Source organism: Calonectris borealis, chromosome 8 (assembly GCF_964195595.1).
Source record: "Calonectris borealis chromosome 8, bCalBor7.hap1.2, whole genome shotgun sequence".
Taxonomy (NCBI): domain Eukaryota; kingdom Metazoa; phylum Chordata; class Aves; order Procellariiformes; family Procellariidae; genus Calonectris; species Calonectris borealis.
In genome coordinates, this window is record NC_134319.1 from 10,240,808 (window position 1) to 10,253,274 (window position 12,467).

The following is a 12,467-nucleotide window of genomic DNA, read 5'->3' on the forward strand; positions in this document are numbered from 1 at the left end:
TTTGCTGCCACTTCCAACCCAGGCTATCAATGCGTTCAGACATTAGGCTTTCCTCACGTTGCAACTCAGCCTATAATATCTGATTCTTAGTTTCATCCTATTATATCGTACTCTCAACATCCAAAACAAAAACCCAAAACAAAAAAACCCCAGCCACCTAACCAAAAATCCACTTCTTGCTGAGGGCTTTAAGAAACTCTCTCTCCCAGACTGCCCCAGCGAGGTCTCTGGAGCTGCTGTCACCAGCTCCTTGCTCTGCTGGAGATCGCTGCATCCACTGAAGAAGGGGAATGATCCACCCAGCCACCCGCTCCGCAGCCTAACTCATCACCACTTGACCATCAGAGCCCTTACTCATTCCTACAGCAGCTTACATGTAGGTGCCGCTCCATCTTCTTCCCTCCTCACCTCTCCACTCTTCATGAGTTTCAGCCAAATCAAGATCCACTCCCCAGCAAAGGCACTGGAGCGAGCCCCGATTCACTGCAGTGGCAGAGAAGCTTTGGCCAAACACCAGTTCTCTTCCCTTTCCCAAAAGATGTCATTCCCAGTTCTGGAGCATAGCATGATGAATGTTTTCACCACTATCAACAAACACAACACTCGACACAACACAAATGCTCTCACAGTTTACAAAGCATGTTCCTCCCCTCTCCTCCTGCCTTGACGGCTTGAATTCAGAGATGGCCAACAACTATTAAACACATCAACTTAAACGTTAGTAGATTGCTTCTAATAGGAAACAAAAATGTTTTGCGCAAAGCTAATTGCCGGGAAATAAGGTCGTTCCAATATTTCAGCGGGGGGTTATAAATGTCTTGGTTCCTGCCTCCTTCCAGCCTTAAGGTTTTACAGATGTTGCTGTCAGAAGGAGAAGAATGATTTCAGATGCTTGTTTCCACTTTACATTAAAAAAAAGCATAAATGCATGCAGCAAATTGCCAGGCAAGTTTTCTTTCTACAAGAAAACCACACAAATCTCAACAAACAAAATACAGAAAATCTGCATTGGGACTCCTAAAATCTTATAATGGTACAAAATACTCAACACACCGACAACTGGCAAACTTTAACAGATAATTCAACTTGGCCAGTTGCATTGACTGCCGAAACGCTTCTTCCTCTGCTTCTTTTTACCCTTCTCTGCCACCAAATATTCACTGGAGGGACCCTCTAGCCCCAACAAGGAGATCAAGAACCAGCCCAGTCCTTCCTGGGCTGGAAGAGGAGGAGGAGAAGGGGCTGAGCAGCCATGGAGGAGAGAGCTGTTCTCTGCAAAATCTAAAGGTTAAGAGGGCGGGGAGAGGGAAAAAAGCCTCTGTTAAGTACAAGAGGATGGTTAGGGAAGAGAATGAGACCTGGTGGCTGCCTCTGAGTTGGCTGGACAAGGGAGTTAACCATTTGCATGGGAAATATCCATCAGCAAAGGGGCTGGCTCAGCTCCTTTCCCCTTGCACAGAATGGCTGATGAGCTCTTGGGAGCCCCCAGACACCCCCAGGATTGGGGTGAAGCTCCCCCCCAGCCCCGTGCTGACACCCCACGGTACACGCTCTACGTGGACGCACAGTCTGCTCTCTTTGGAAATCATTCCTCAAGCAGCAAAATCTTGTTCAGAAAAATGAGAGCAAGGCCTACCAAAATACAGCACTCAGCTGCACAAACAATTCTCTCCCTGGGAAAAGAGAGGAAGCACAGAGAGGACCAAAGGCAGACCATCGCAGACCAGGGGTGAGTCCTTGCAGGAAGGTGCCCATCGAGTTTCTTATCATTGTATTAATTGGGATAATGTAGGCATTAAACAGGATGATTACGCCATGGTTCCTGCTTAGTACCACCACAAGATCTCAGTCACCTCCCCAGCCGAGCTGGTGTCCATGCTGTCAGCAGTGTCTGCACCCAGCGTCCGAACCAGGCACAAGTCAAATGAAGACTTGAGTGGGCTTTGGATGCCCAAGTCCAAAACTGCCACCACAAAAGCCAAGATAGCTCAAATTGTGATGGGGACACGTACACAAAAGCACACCGATTTGCTCAGCTTTAACTCAATAAGCTGATTTAACATTCACTGTCATACAGTGAATCATGTGAACATGGCATCACCGTCATACATTGCAGTGTGTTAACGTGACAATTTTTTTCCACCAAGCATAATCCATTCATTCTCCTTCAACTTCACTTACCTTTAATTCCTTGACGCCATCCGAAGGAGGGAAGGTCTCTGCTCCCCCCATGCCCACTACCCCCAGTGACCTCCTTGGGGCTCAGTGGCATCCCTCCCAAAGGCACCAGGCTTGCTCCAAACACGCCTGATACAAGCCACGGGGCCAGGACCTCTCAGGAGAGGCATTTGGGCTGCTTTATTTTTCCAATCCAGCAGAAGCTGTGCCTCTCCTGCTGAGAAGCCTGGAGCCGGCTCTGAAGACAATGGGTGTGTTCCAGATTTACACTATTTTTCCTTAAACTCAGAGATCGCTACTGGGCTGTCTCTCATTCTACTTTTGGCACCTTCTTGCATTTTAAACTGCAATCATACCACCCCCCCAAAAAAACCCATATCCAGGCAAGGGAGCATCCAGTTCATCTCATTTTACGTTCCCAGTACGACTTCTCCAACCATGGTAGGGTTACACTTTGAATCTGATTTCCACAAGACCTAGGTGGCACCCCTAAAAAATAAGCCAAGCCAGAAATAACCTACTGGGACAGAAGACCTGAAGTCCAACATCTCTCTTATTCAAGTAGAGGGACTCACATCTCTCTCAGAAACCAGACAACCACCACGTATGAAGCAGGTACATGTCCATCTTAAATCTCCCAATACTCACACGTGGCTGGACCCTGGCAAGGAGGGAGCTGTACAGGGCCGTATTCATGCAGCCCGTGTGGCTGTGCTTCTCGTTTCCCACCACGTGGGCTACTCTGCAGGACCCACGAGTGGGGGTTCTATTTAGGCCAGCTGGACCTGGGACCGATACCTGCATTTGCAGAAGATAAAGATGCTGGGATGGCCCATTTCAGGATCAGCCTGTTAAATCGTAGAAACAGGTATGGCATCCCCAGGCATCCCTGCACGGCAGGTCAGCACCTCTCAAGCCATGGGTTCAGGAGATCCACCGGCAAGGACAAGCCCCACCACCTCCAGGAGGGGGATCGCGCCAGCTCCTTGTAGGAGGGGTGGTGTGGGTGCCAGGTGTGCACCCTGGGGTGCCCGTTTCGGGAAGGCTCCTCCGCCCCAGCTATAAATACCAGCCCCGAACGCACGTTCCCCAGCAGCTTGCTGCGTTCTTCCAGCAGATGTGCCAAGACAAGCCGACGTGAGGCTCCGTAATCGGCAGTTTGTTGGTCTCCCGGGACCAGTGAAAGCCCAGATTAGACTTTACAGCTGACTCGAACGCACAAGCAACCAAGCTCTGTTAGGGCCACAAGCAACTGTGGAATGATTTAGGAGATGGGCCCTTGAAGTTGCCAATTATTTATCTAGTTGATGACTCAGACAAGCAGTTTTACTGTCCAAACCTTGGGGGAAAACATGTGGAATTAATCAGGCTGCACTAAAAAAAAAAAAAAATCAAATTAATATAAAATAAATTGAACGACACACACGATACCAAACCTGATTTTTCCTTCCAAATAGGCACCGTATCTAAGTGAGATGCTTTTTGTTGCTTATTTATTATTCTTTTGCTTTTAAAGGGCAACGCATGGCAGCAGAAGTCATTTCTGCAAGCACAACAAAACATAATCTCTTCACAAAGAAAGGCGATGGCTGTTTATTCAGCAGGTCCCTTCTATTCATGACATTGCCATCTGAAAATAAGAATGTCATTGAAAATAATAATAAAACAACACATTTTTGTGATTACCCTAGAAATACACCAATTTCAGTGTTAAACTAACCAATATGAACAAGGTTTTACGCTAATAGGTACCGTGAGTTTGTTGCCTGTTAAGGTAGATTAAAGAGGGAGATGAGATGCTTTGGTAGTTTAATGTTGGCTGGGAGATCTGGGGCCCTCTATCTGTCGTGCCCCAGAAACCTTGGGAAAGTCACTTCAGCTCACCTCATCAGGAGGTGGATGCCTAACTCCCACAGAGATGCACCTTCTGGGATCTTGTGGGACCACCTCACCGCACAGTGATGTCCAGAGCCCTCACCTTCGCCCAGCCAGGATCCATGCAGTGTTAACCTCTAGTTTCAAAGATGCACATATGGATAAAAACTGAAACTTTTCTTAAAAATTACAGATTTTGCTGAAATTTCATTCTTGGGGAGGGAGACTCAAGTACCAACCACATTAAAACAACGTGCTCAGAAACAGGCCTGAAAATTATCGCACCCAGCGTCAGAGAGGACATAGATAAAGTTGAGTCTGCTTAAACCAGGCTCAGCCAAGCCAGCACTCAGCCTCACACCAGCTCTCCTCCGACCCCTCGCCTCCCTCTCCAGCACCGGCGAAGCACATCCCCTCTCCCACCAGGCACCACCCCTCCTTGGGACCCCAGGGCTTGACTCAGAGCCAGAGGCTCCTGCTTGCCTGCCTCTTTCGCTGCCTCCTCCTTGACACACGTTCTCCCAGATAACATCAGGCCAAGGCGATTATGCCCCCCCGCCCCGGGCCCAGTAAACCAGATTTTCTGAATGACCTGCCCAGATCACCTCTCATCAGCCTCACGCACCGGTTGGTGCCAGGGCTCTTTCTCTACGCACGTCGCCAGGTATTGTCCTGGAGCCAGACAGTTCCCTCCTCCTCATGTTCACCAAAAGACTGACCATGTCATTGCTGGAGCCATTCATTTCACGCACGCTCCAGCGATCCGCATCCCCACCCCGGCATCGGGTCACTCTGAAACTTGCCCTTCCACTGTGCCCTTCCTGTTTGCCTTCTCCTCTCCACCACCACCCTTTGATTGACTTGCTTAAAGATGTCCCCATCAAGTAGGCTGTGGTCTGGGGCCAAAAAGGGAAAAGATCACAGGTCAGCAGGGAAAAGTACCTGCTGTGAGAGCTTATTTCATCCCTGGCAGAGGGATCAAGTCTCACCTGAGATATATGTCTTCCCATCAGACCAGCCCGATGCTCTCCAGCCAGGGCTCAGCAATGAACATCCCACTGCTGGTCCATCCCCAACATCTTGCTGGCAGCTCTTGGTGGGTTTGTGTTACTTATGATGGGTATTTCAAGTAGTTTCATGGTTGTGTTTTCTATCAGACAGTAGCAAGAGCCCGATTTCCACCTGCCTCACCCTCATCCAGCCCACAGCCATGCTCTCACCCAGGAGAGAAGGGGTGACCTCAGGGGGTCCTCTTGCCCGCGGGAGCAAGGGGGACCCACAGACACGCCGGGTGCCCATCGTTCCTCCCTGCCCAACCAATAGGTGCCCATTTTAAGAGACCACAATGGCCTCAACAGCAGGTCTGTTCACAGACCTGCAGGCCCTGTCATCTCCCCCACTTTCACTAAAATAAACCTTTCATCGGGAACACACCTTCACCTGAGTCACAAGGCAGAGGAGACCAGGCAAACACTAAAAAACGAGCGAGAGCACACCTTAAAACAGAGCAACCACCTCATGCAGCGTCCCAGAGGTGACTTCTTTTTATTAAAGAAGAGAGACAACCGGCATTCAGGCTGACTTAAAAGATTGAGCAGCACGATGACAGCTCCCATTTCAGGGGAGAAAGGCAGAGGGGATTTGGATTCAAACTAAACCCTTGCGGCAGGTACCCATCAACACGCACCCCAAGGTCACATGTGGGAGGCAGCTCCTTTTAAAATAATAGGACAGCTTGGGGCTTTATTTACCTTCAGAAAGGCTTTTTCACTCTGCTGGCAGTGGCTTTACCCCCAGAGACCTTATGGGATGTCAGTAGTGTCACCCCTAAAGGAGCGGGCTTGGGGGACCACCAGTCTCTAGATGTGCAGGGAGGGGGGAAATCCAGGTGCGCAGAGCCCAGACAGGGGTCCCACGTCCCCATGGATGCCCACCTGACGAACCCATCCCCCAGACAGGCTCTCACCCCTACAACACACACCCCACTGGTGTCCTGTCCCCCATGTACATGTCCTACAGGGGGGTCAGGCTGGCACAACCCCTCCTTTCCACCCCTGTGTACCTGTGGACACCCAATTTTAAGCACACAAACAGTCCATTTCCTCTGCTCACACCATCACAGGTTTAAAAGCACCAAGGATCAAGCCTGGGATTGGCAGTTTGCTGGGGAACGGAGGATCTGTCCCCACAGCCGGGCACAGCAGCAGCTGGTGGGGAGCCAGCAGGTCCACAGCAGCAGCTCCACAGCAGCAGCTCAGCACCGTGGCAAACAGTTCTCTTTTCTGTCACCCCTCTCAGGTGTTAAAAAGAGGTTTTTAAGGCAGAAAAGCCATAAGGGCATCACCTGCACATGAGACAGAGCAGGGCTGGTGCTCTGCGGGCAGGGGACAATATGGGGTCATGGTCTTTCTGTCTCACCTCCATCGCGTGTGCCACAGCCCTGCAGAGGAGAGGGCAGGGGTTTACTCCTGCAGCTCACTTGCCTGTTACTTAGAGCTTGCTCCGACTTAAAACTGAGCTGAAAAAAGACCAAATATCCTGGCTCCTCAGCAGGACACGTGCTGAGCCCTGGCAGGCAGAGCTTGCCACTAGCTTGAGAAACCAGGGCAGCTCCTCCAGCAAGCGAGGTTCACGGACTTGCTGCAGGTGTCTGGCAACTCATTTAACCTTCATCATTTCTCTTTCACCTCTCATCCTTTGCTGATTTTCTCAGTTTAAGTTTACTTAGCAATGCTTCCTTAGGGGTTGCAATACTGGAGTTAGAGGGATTTGAGTAGGAATTTTTTTTTTTTCTTCTCTTTAAATGAAGCTCCAAGAAATGATACAGAAATCTGAGTCTGCTTTAAAAAGGAAAAACAACTTTCCTACTCCTTGTGGTTATGGGACAGAAACAAACAAACCAAAAAAAGGGAAATCAGAAAGCAAAGAAAAAAAATACAAGCTTCAGATGATTTCTAACCAAATTTCATGCACTCTCTCTGAGTGCCTGGCAGGCTTTCCAGTCACGCAGGCTCTGGGGCACCAAAGTCCCCTTGAGTAACATCAAACTCCTCAGCAATTTGGGAGCTTTGGGGCATTTACTGGTGGGGAAAGGGACCAGCAGCGCAGGAAACACCTGTGCCCGATGGAGACCTCTGCCCAAGGGATCCCAAGGTTTTGTCCTCAGGTCCCCGCTCTGCCTCCAGCAATACCCGATGAAATACAAGGAAGCTGCATATGTGCTTGGCACTGCTTAAAAACACCCCCAGCACCTTCCCCTCGCACAGCCCAGCCCAGCCCCTCTCAGAGAGTCCAAAGGAGCCAGCAACTTTGCCCCTGAGAAAACAATGCAGTAATAAGTAAACCCAGAGCTCTCACCTCTGCTTTGATCCCAAAGCAGGGGCTGCAGGACCAGCATTTCCCTCCCTGAGCATGAGAGTATCAGGTCCTGAGCTCCAGTTGGCAATTCTGCACTGACTTCTGGGGACCAGCAGGAGCCCAGTTAGCAAGTGCCTGTCCTCACCCATCTGGGCTGGGTTCCCTGCTGGAACCAATTAGACCAATTAGTAGCACATCAGGGTTACTCTGCATTTGTACCAAGGACTGTCACATGTGGGTATTTGCCAAAGACCTTACCCATTTCTGTGCCCTTCAGCATCTCCTTGGCTGTTTGGGGGGGGCTCTCGTCTCCCCACTTTTATCCTTTTCCCCCAGAACTCATATATTTGTGGGACTGTGCAGTTCAGAGAGGGGACAGCAGAGTAGATAAGGCAGGAGTTAATGAATTGCTTGTGATGGAAGAATAACAACCGAGCTAATTAAGGCTCTTCATATGCCTCCTGTCTACTGTCGTTAGCTGCTGTGGTGACCCTGTGCCTACTCAGACAGCAGAAACCTACCTGCTCTCCCAGAAGGACTCAAAATCTCCCTTCTCCAGAGCAATCCCTATCACAATGTCAGGTAACGGACAAGTCATTTTTTCACTAATTTTAAAAATTAAGATTATCATTTTTTATTATTATTATTAAGGTCATTTTATTATTATTATTAAGGTCATTTTATTATTATTATTAAGGTTAAGAGAACTGACATTCTCTTAACTTTTAAAAACATGTTATCTGAAGCATAAATATCTAGTTTTTTATTCTGCAGTGGAGATGGACATTAACAGGTTGGACGCGACTGCTGAGAGATGTGACATCCTTCAAGGAGGACTGGACTCCCAAACTGGTTTTGGTTCTTAGACTCTGCCCGCAACTATGTTAACCTGTTCCTGAGGCACTTCTCTACCAGCATGAGCAGGTGCCCTAAAAAATTGCACTGATGAATTTCCCTGAAAAAAATACCTCCTTTCAATACTTTGGACAAACTGCAGAACTTGTTTAACATCCTGACCTAAACACCTGCAATAACTTTGGGGGTAAACGACTCTCGACTCCTTGAACTGAGGCAGTGAATTCTTCTAAACCACAGTAAGCCTGTCCTTCCTAGGGGACCTTGTCCTGTTAACTGCACTGAGTTAGGAGCTAGTTTGGTCAAATCTGGGCAGCTGCTCTTTGCAAGCAAAAGCTATTTCTTCTTTTGCCACTCATTTGGGCTGTGCTTCTGCCGAGTTTCAGAGTCCCTTTAAGCATTAATCTCCCCATCTGTAATACAGGTTGCTTAGAAAATGGGAATGTGTCTAAGATAGAGGAATAGGAGATCTACTGCAAAGGGGCTGCAGTCATTAGTGCTCGGTCCCCAACAGTGCTGCTCTTCTGTCTGCTGCCAGTGAAGTGACACAAGACCCAGATGTCACTGGAATAGCAGGAGATGCTGACCCTACCTAGGGGACTGCCGCTGGTGCCAGTCCTGCTCGTGCCCCACGCTCAGAATTACTGGCCATGCCCCAGCACAAGGCTTTGTCAATGTAACCCTGCCGGCACCTCCAGACTCCTCTGCCCTCCACCAGCCAAGATGCCAACCCCATCCTGCCTCTTTCCATTCCCCTACCCTGAGGTCCTTTTGGGAAGCCTGGGGCTGTTACTGCTGAAGGATGCCCAGGTACAAGGATGCACAGCCGTGGCTGAAGGAGTAAACTAGTCCATGCTTTTCCATCAGAGTCCTTCAGAAGGAATAATAGGATGGAAGAGCAATTAGGAGATTTTGCCAAAAAACATCAATCAACAGACAAAACAATTTAGGTTTTTGACTGTGTAGCTACAGTCGTTTCCCTCTAAAATTCCCCTGTGAAAGGGAGTTGGGTGCTTACCACTCACCTTTTCCCAGCAGCTTCACTTTTAGTGCTCCCTCTGCCAGCCCAGGACAGATCTCACCTCTGAGGCACTCTGGGATGGAGAGACACCAGGAATACTTCTCTGCCGTGGTACCAGGTGTGTGACTTCTTCGCTAATGGAAAGCTCTCACCCAAGCCAATCTCGGAAAGTTGCCTACTTGGTTCAGGATGGGAATGACAAACCTATCACGAATGTAGTGGCACAGAACAGCCACAATAATTAAGTTGGCTCCATCTAGTTGTTCTTATTAGGTGCAATTAAATAAACTGACAAAAAAGTATGACGTCCACTGTTGCCAAGTTACCAATACAGCAGATCTCAGTGCAACAAAAAATCCATCCAAAAATATCTGTTTCTTTATGGGGATTTTTTTTTAAAGTTACACCATTAAAAAAAAAAAGGCAGGCTTTTTATTAAAAATCAGGTCTTTCAATATACGGGAAATACTGTACAGCCTATGAATGACACTTTCAAGCTGCATCCTCCTCTCCGCGAGCCTTGCACCCCTCCTTGTGGTAGATTGAAGCAATTGTCGTGTGAGCAAAATCCTCTTTCTGCCGGGCTTTGGCTTCCAAAAACAGCACAGCTAAACGCCCCAGACATGCTTTCAGCGCTGGCACCGAGCATCGTCTTCTCCAGGTTGTGAACGACTCCGAGCTAAAGATATAAACAACTTCTCCCTCTCACTAGAAGTCAACTATAAGCATGTGTTTCAAACATAATTAAACTGGAGGGTGTAGATGTGTGTGACACATTGGAACAGTTACACTACCCAATCTTAATGTTTGTTTAAAGGTTACTTTTGGATGAAAGCTGGTTAGAGAATAAATAACAGATGCTGAAGGCATCCATTATGTATTTTTGCAATTAGCAGAAAATCTTGATACTTTTCTTAAAGAACATACATAATTTTGTGGGATGTTTATTGCTGGAAGCAATCTGCTCTCGCTGGCAAGAACAGCATCCAAGAGCCCCGGGAAGCTTCACAAGAAGTCACACATGGTAAGCCAAAGGCAATGCTTGCTCCAGGAACGGCACTTAAAATCCTGAGCTCTCTGTTGCAAGGAAGCGGTCAAATGCACTTTCTTTCCGCAGAAAATTTTAAATTAGAAAGAACACGGTAAAGTTATCCCTGTTTCTATTTTCCACGGACATTTCGATTACCCAGCAAAAATGTGGCTGCTGATTATACTTTCATTTGAAAAATGCATCCAGGATATTTCATGCCATTGTTGTCTCCTATGCCCAAGGGCTTCTCCCGTGGTCTGGCTACCATCTCCCCTCCTGGGGTAGGGAGATACTACTATACCTTGGGAGATCTTGTCCAGCCAGGATGCATGGCCTGGAAAGGAAAATGGAAGTAAAGAAGCCACTACAGCTCCCAGAGAACATCTCCCTCTCACAGAAGTTTGTGTGTGCAGAGTATGAGGTGGGGCAGCAGCTAAACTGCTGTGCCAGTCCTCCCCCTGAAATAAAGGCACTGGTGATTTCCATCATATCCAAATGAAACCAGAGAAGGTATTCAGACAAGGACAGAGGCATTTGGATTAGAACATAACATAGACCTCAGGATACTTGGTGACCACAGCTGGGGACTTCAGCTGGTTCTGGTTTAAGAAGACAACAGTAGTAACACCCCGAACAGCAACCTGAAGAGACAGCGCTGTGCTCAGTCAGGAAAGAGGACCACCACATACTACATCCTCCAAATATCTTGATAGATCCTGATAGTCCCTGAAGATCCCCACGATAGATTAAGCTTCACTCCTAAGACTTGATCCAATTGAGAATATATCCTAAAACTTCTTTTCACATCTTATGGCGCTAAATAAAAGTGCGTGCTGGGCACAAAAGTTGTAGAAGATACCATTTCCACGCACCATCCACATATCGTTACACTTTGGTAGTCGCATAGCAATCTTTGCCATTTCTTACCACAAAGAAACTGCATTGTGCTAAAAAGCCCTCCAGAATAAAGCAGATAATATCTTTTGGGATGGCGCCTTGTATTTTCCAAGAGTTGTCTCGCTGCAGCAGCTATTACAAGAAACTAAACCAAACCCTCCTATTTGTAAATTAGAAAGAAAAAGCACAACTCAAACTGGTTTAGGACTGAATGGTTCGCACAGTGCTTAAGAAGCATTTTAGACAAAAGCAAGCTTTCTGCCAAACATTTGAGGGGGAAGAGAAAATTTCTGCTTTGCTGTCTGAATGCAGTTATAAACCAGGATGACAAAATAGCCTGGCATTGCTGCCCACAGTGAAATAAGCTGTGCATCTCGTTCTTCGCAAGCACGGCTCAATTTGTCTTCATCCTGCCCAGTTTAGCTTTTACAGCTTTACCCTGAAGACAAATTCCTGTCTCCACAACCCCTGGAATTCAAGGTGGCAGAGTTGATGAGGGGAGACAGGCAACTTCTAGGCAGGGAGTGCTTTTTGCATGAATTTCCACACAGCATAATCATGAATTAGCTAGACTAAATACAAGCATCACTGCTGTGCGGAACAGATATGTATCTAAAGCTGAAGTCTGACTAGTGAAGCAGAATTGACTGAGCTTCTTTAAGCGTCTTTCCTCCCCTCCTCAATCATCTCACTTCCATTGAAGCATAACAGGTCATTGCTAGTTTAACATCTAATGACTGAGGAGTTTTTTCATGCAACTGCTGCTAAGCACTATGCTGAAGCAAGACAGACACATCTGATCTCACTCATACAGGAGAAAAGAGCAGAGGTACTACACAAGATTTTCTGTAGTTGGGGGAAAAAAAAAAAAGCACAATGTGGTTTATGTCAGCTTTGTAACAGATTATGTACCAAGCTCGTTGGCAGACACATGTTCTGATTACTCCAGCTGAAGGTATTTAAAGATTTTGTTTCTTCTGCAAGGCACATAGAGGTTTGTAAGAGCACCCCCCTCCCCATCCCAAAGAGTATCTGCAATTCAAAAAGGTGAGGAAAATATGTTAAAAGGCAGAAAGCAAAGAGGATTGAGAATACATCAGCTGAGCAGATTAGAAGACTCAATAAAGACGCCTATTGTTACCAATAGAAATGCTCTACAGACCACAGGCTGAAAACCACCATCTTAAACTAAGCAATCCATGAAAAATAGCAGAGAGCAGCAAGATTAAATTCATCTATGCCCCCCTATCTCCA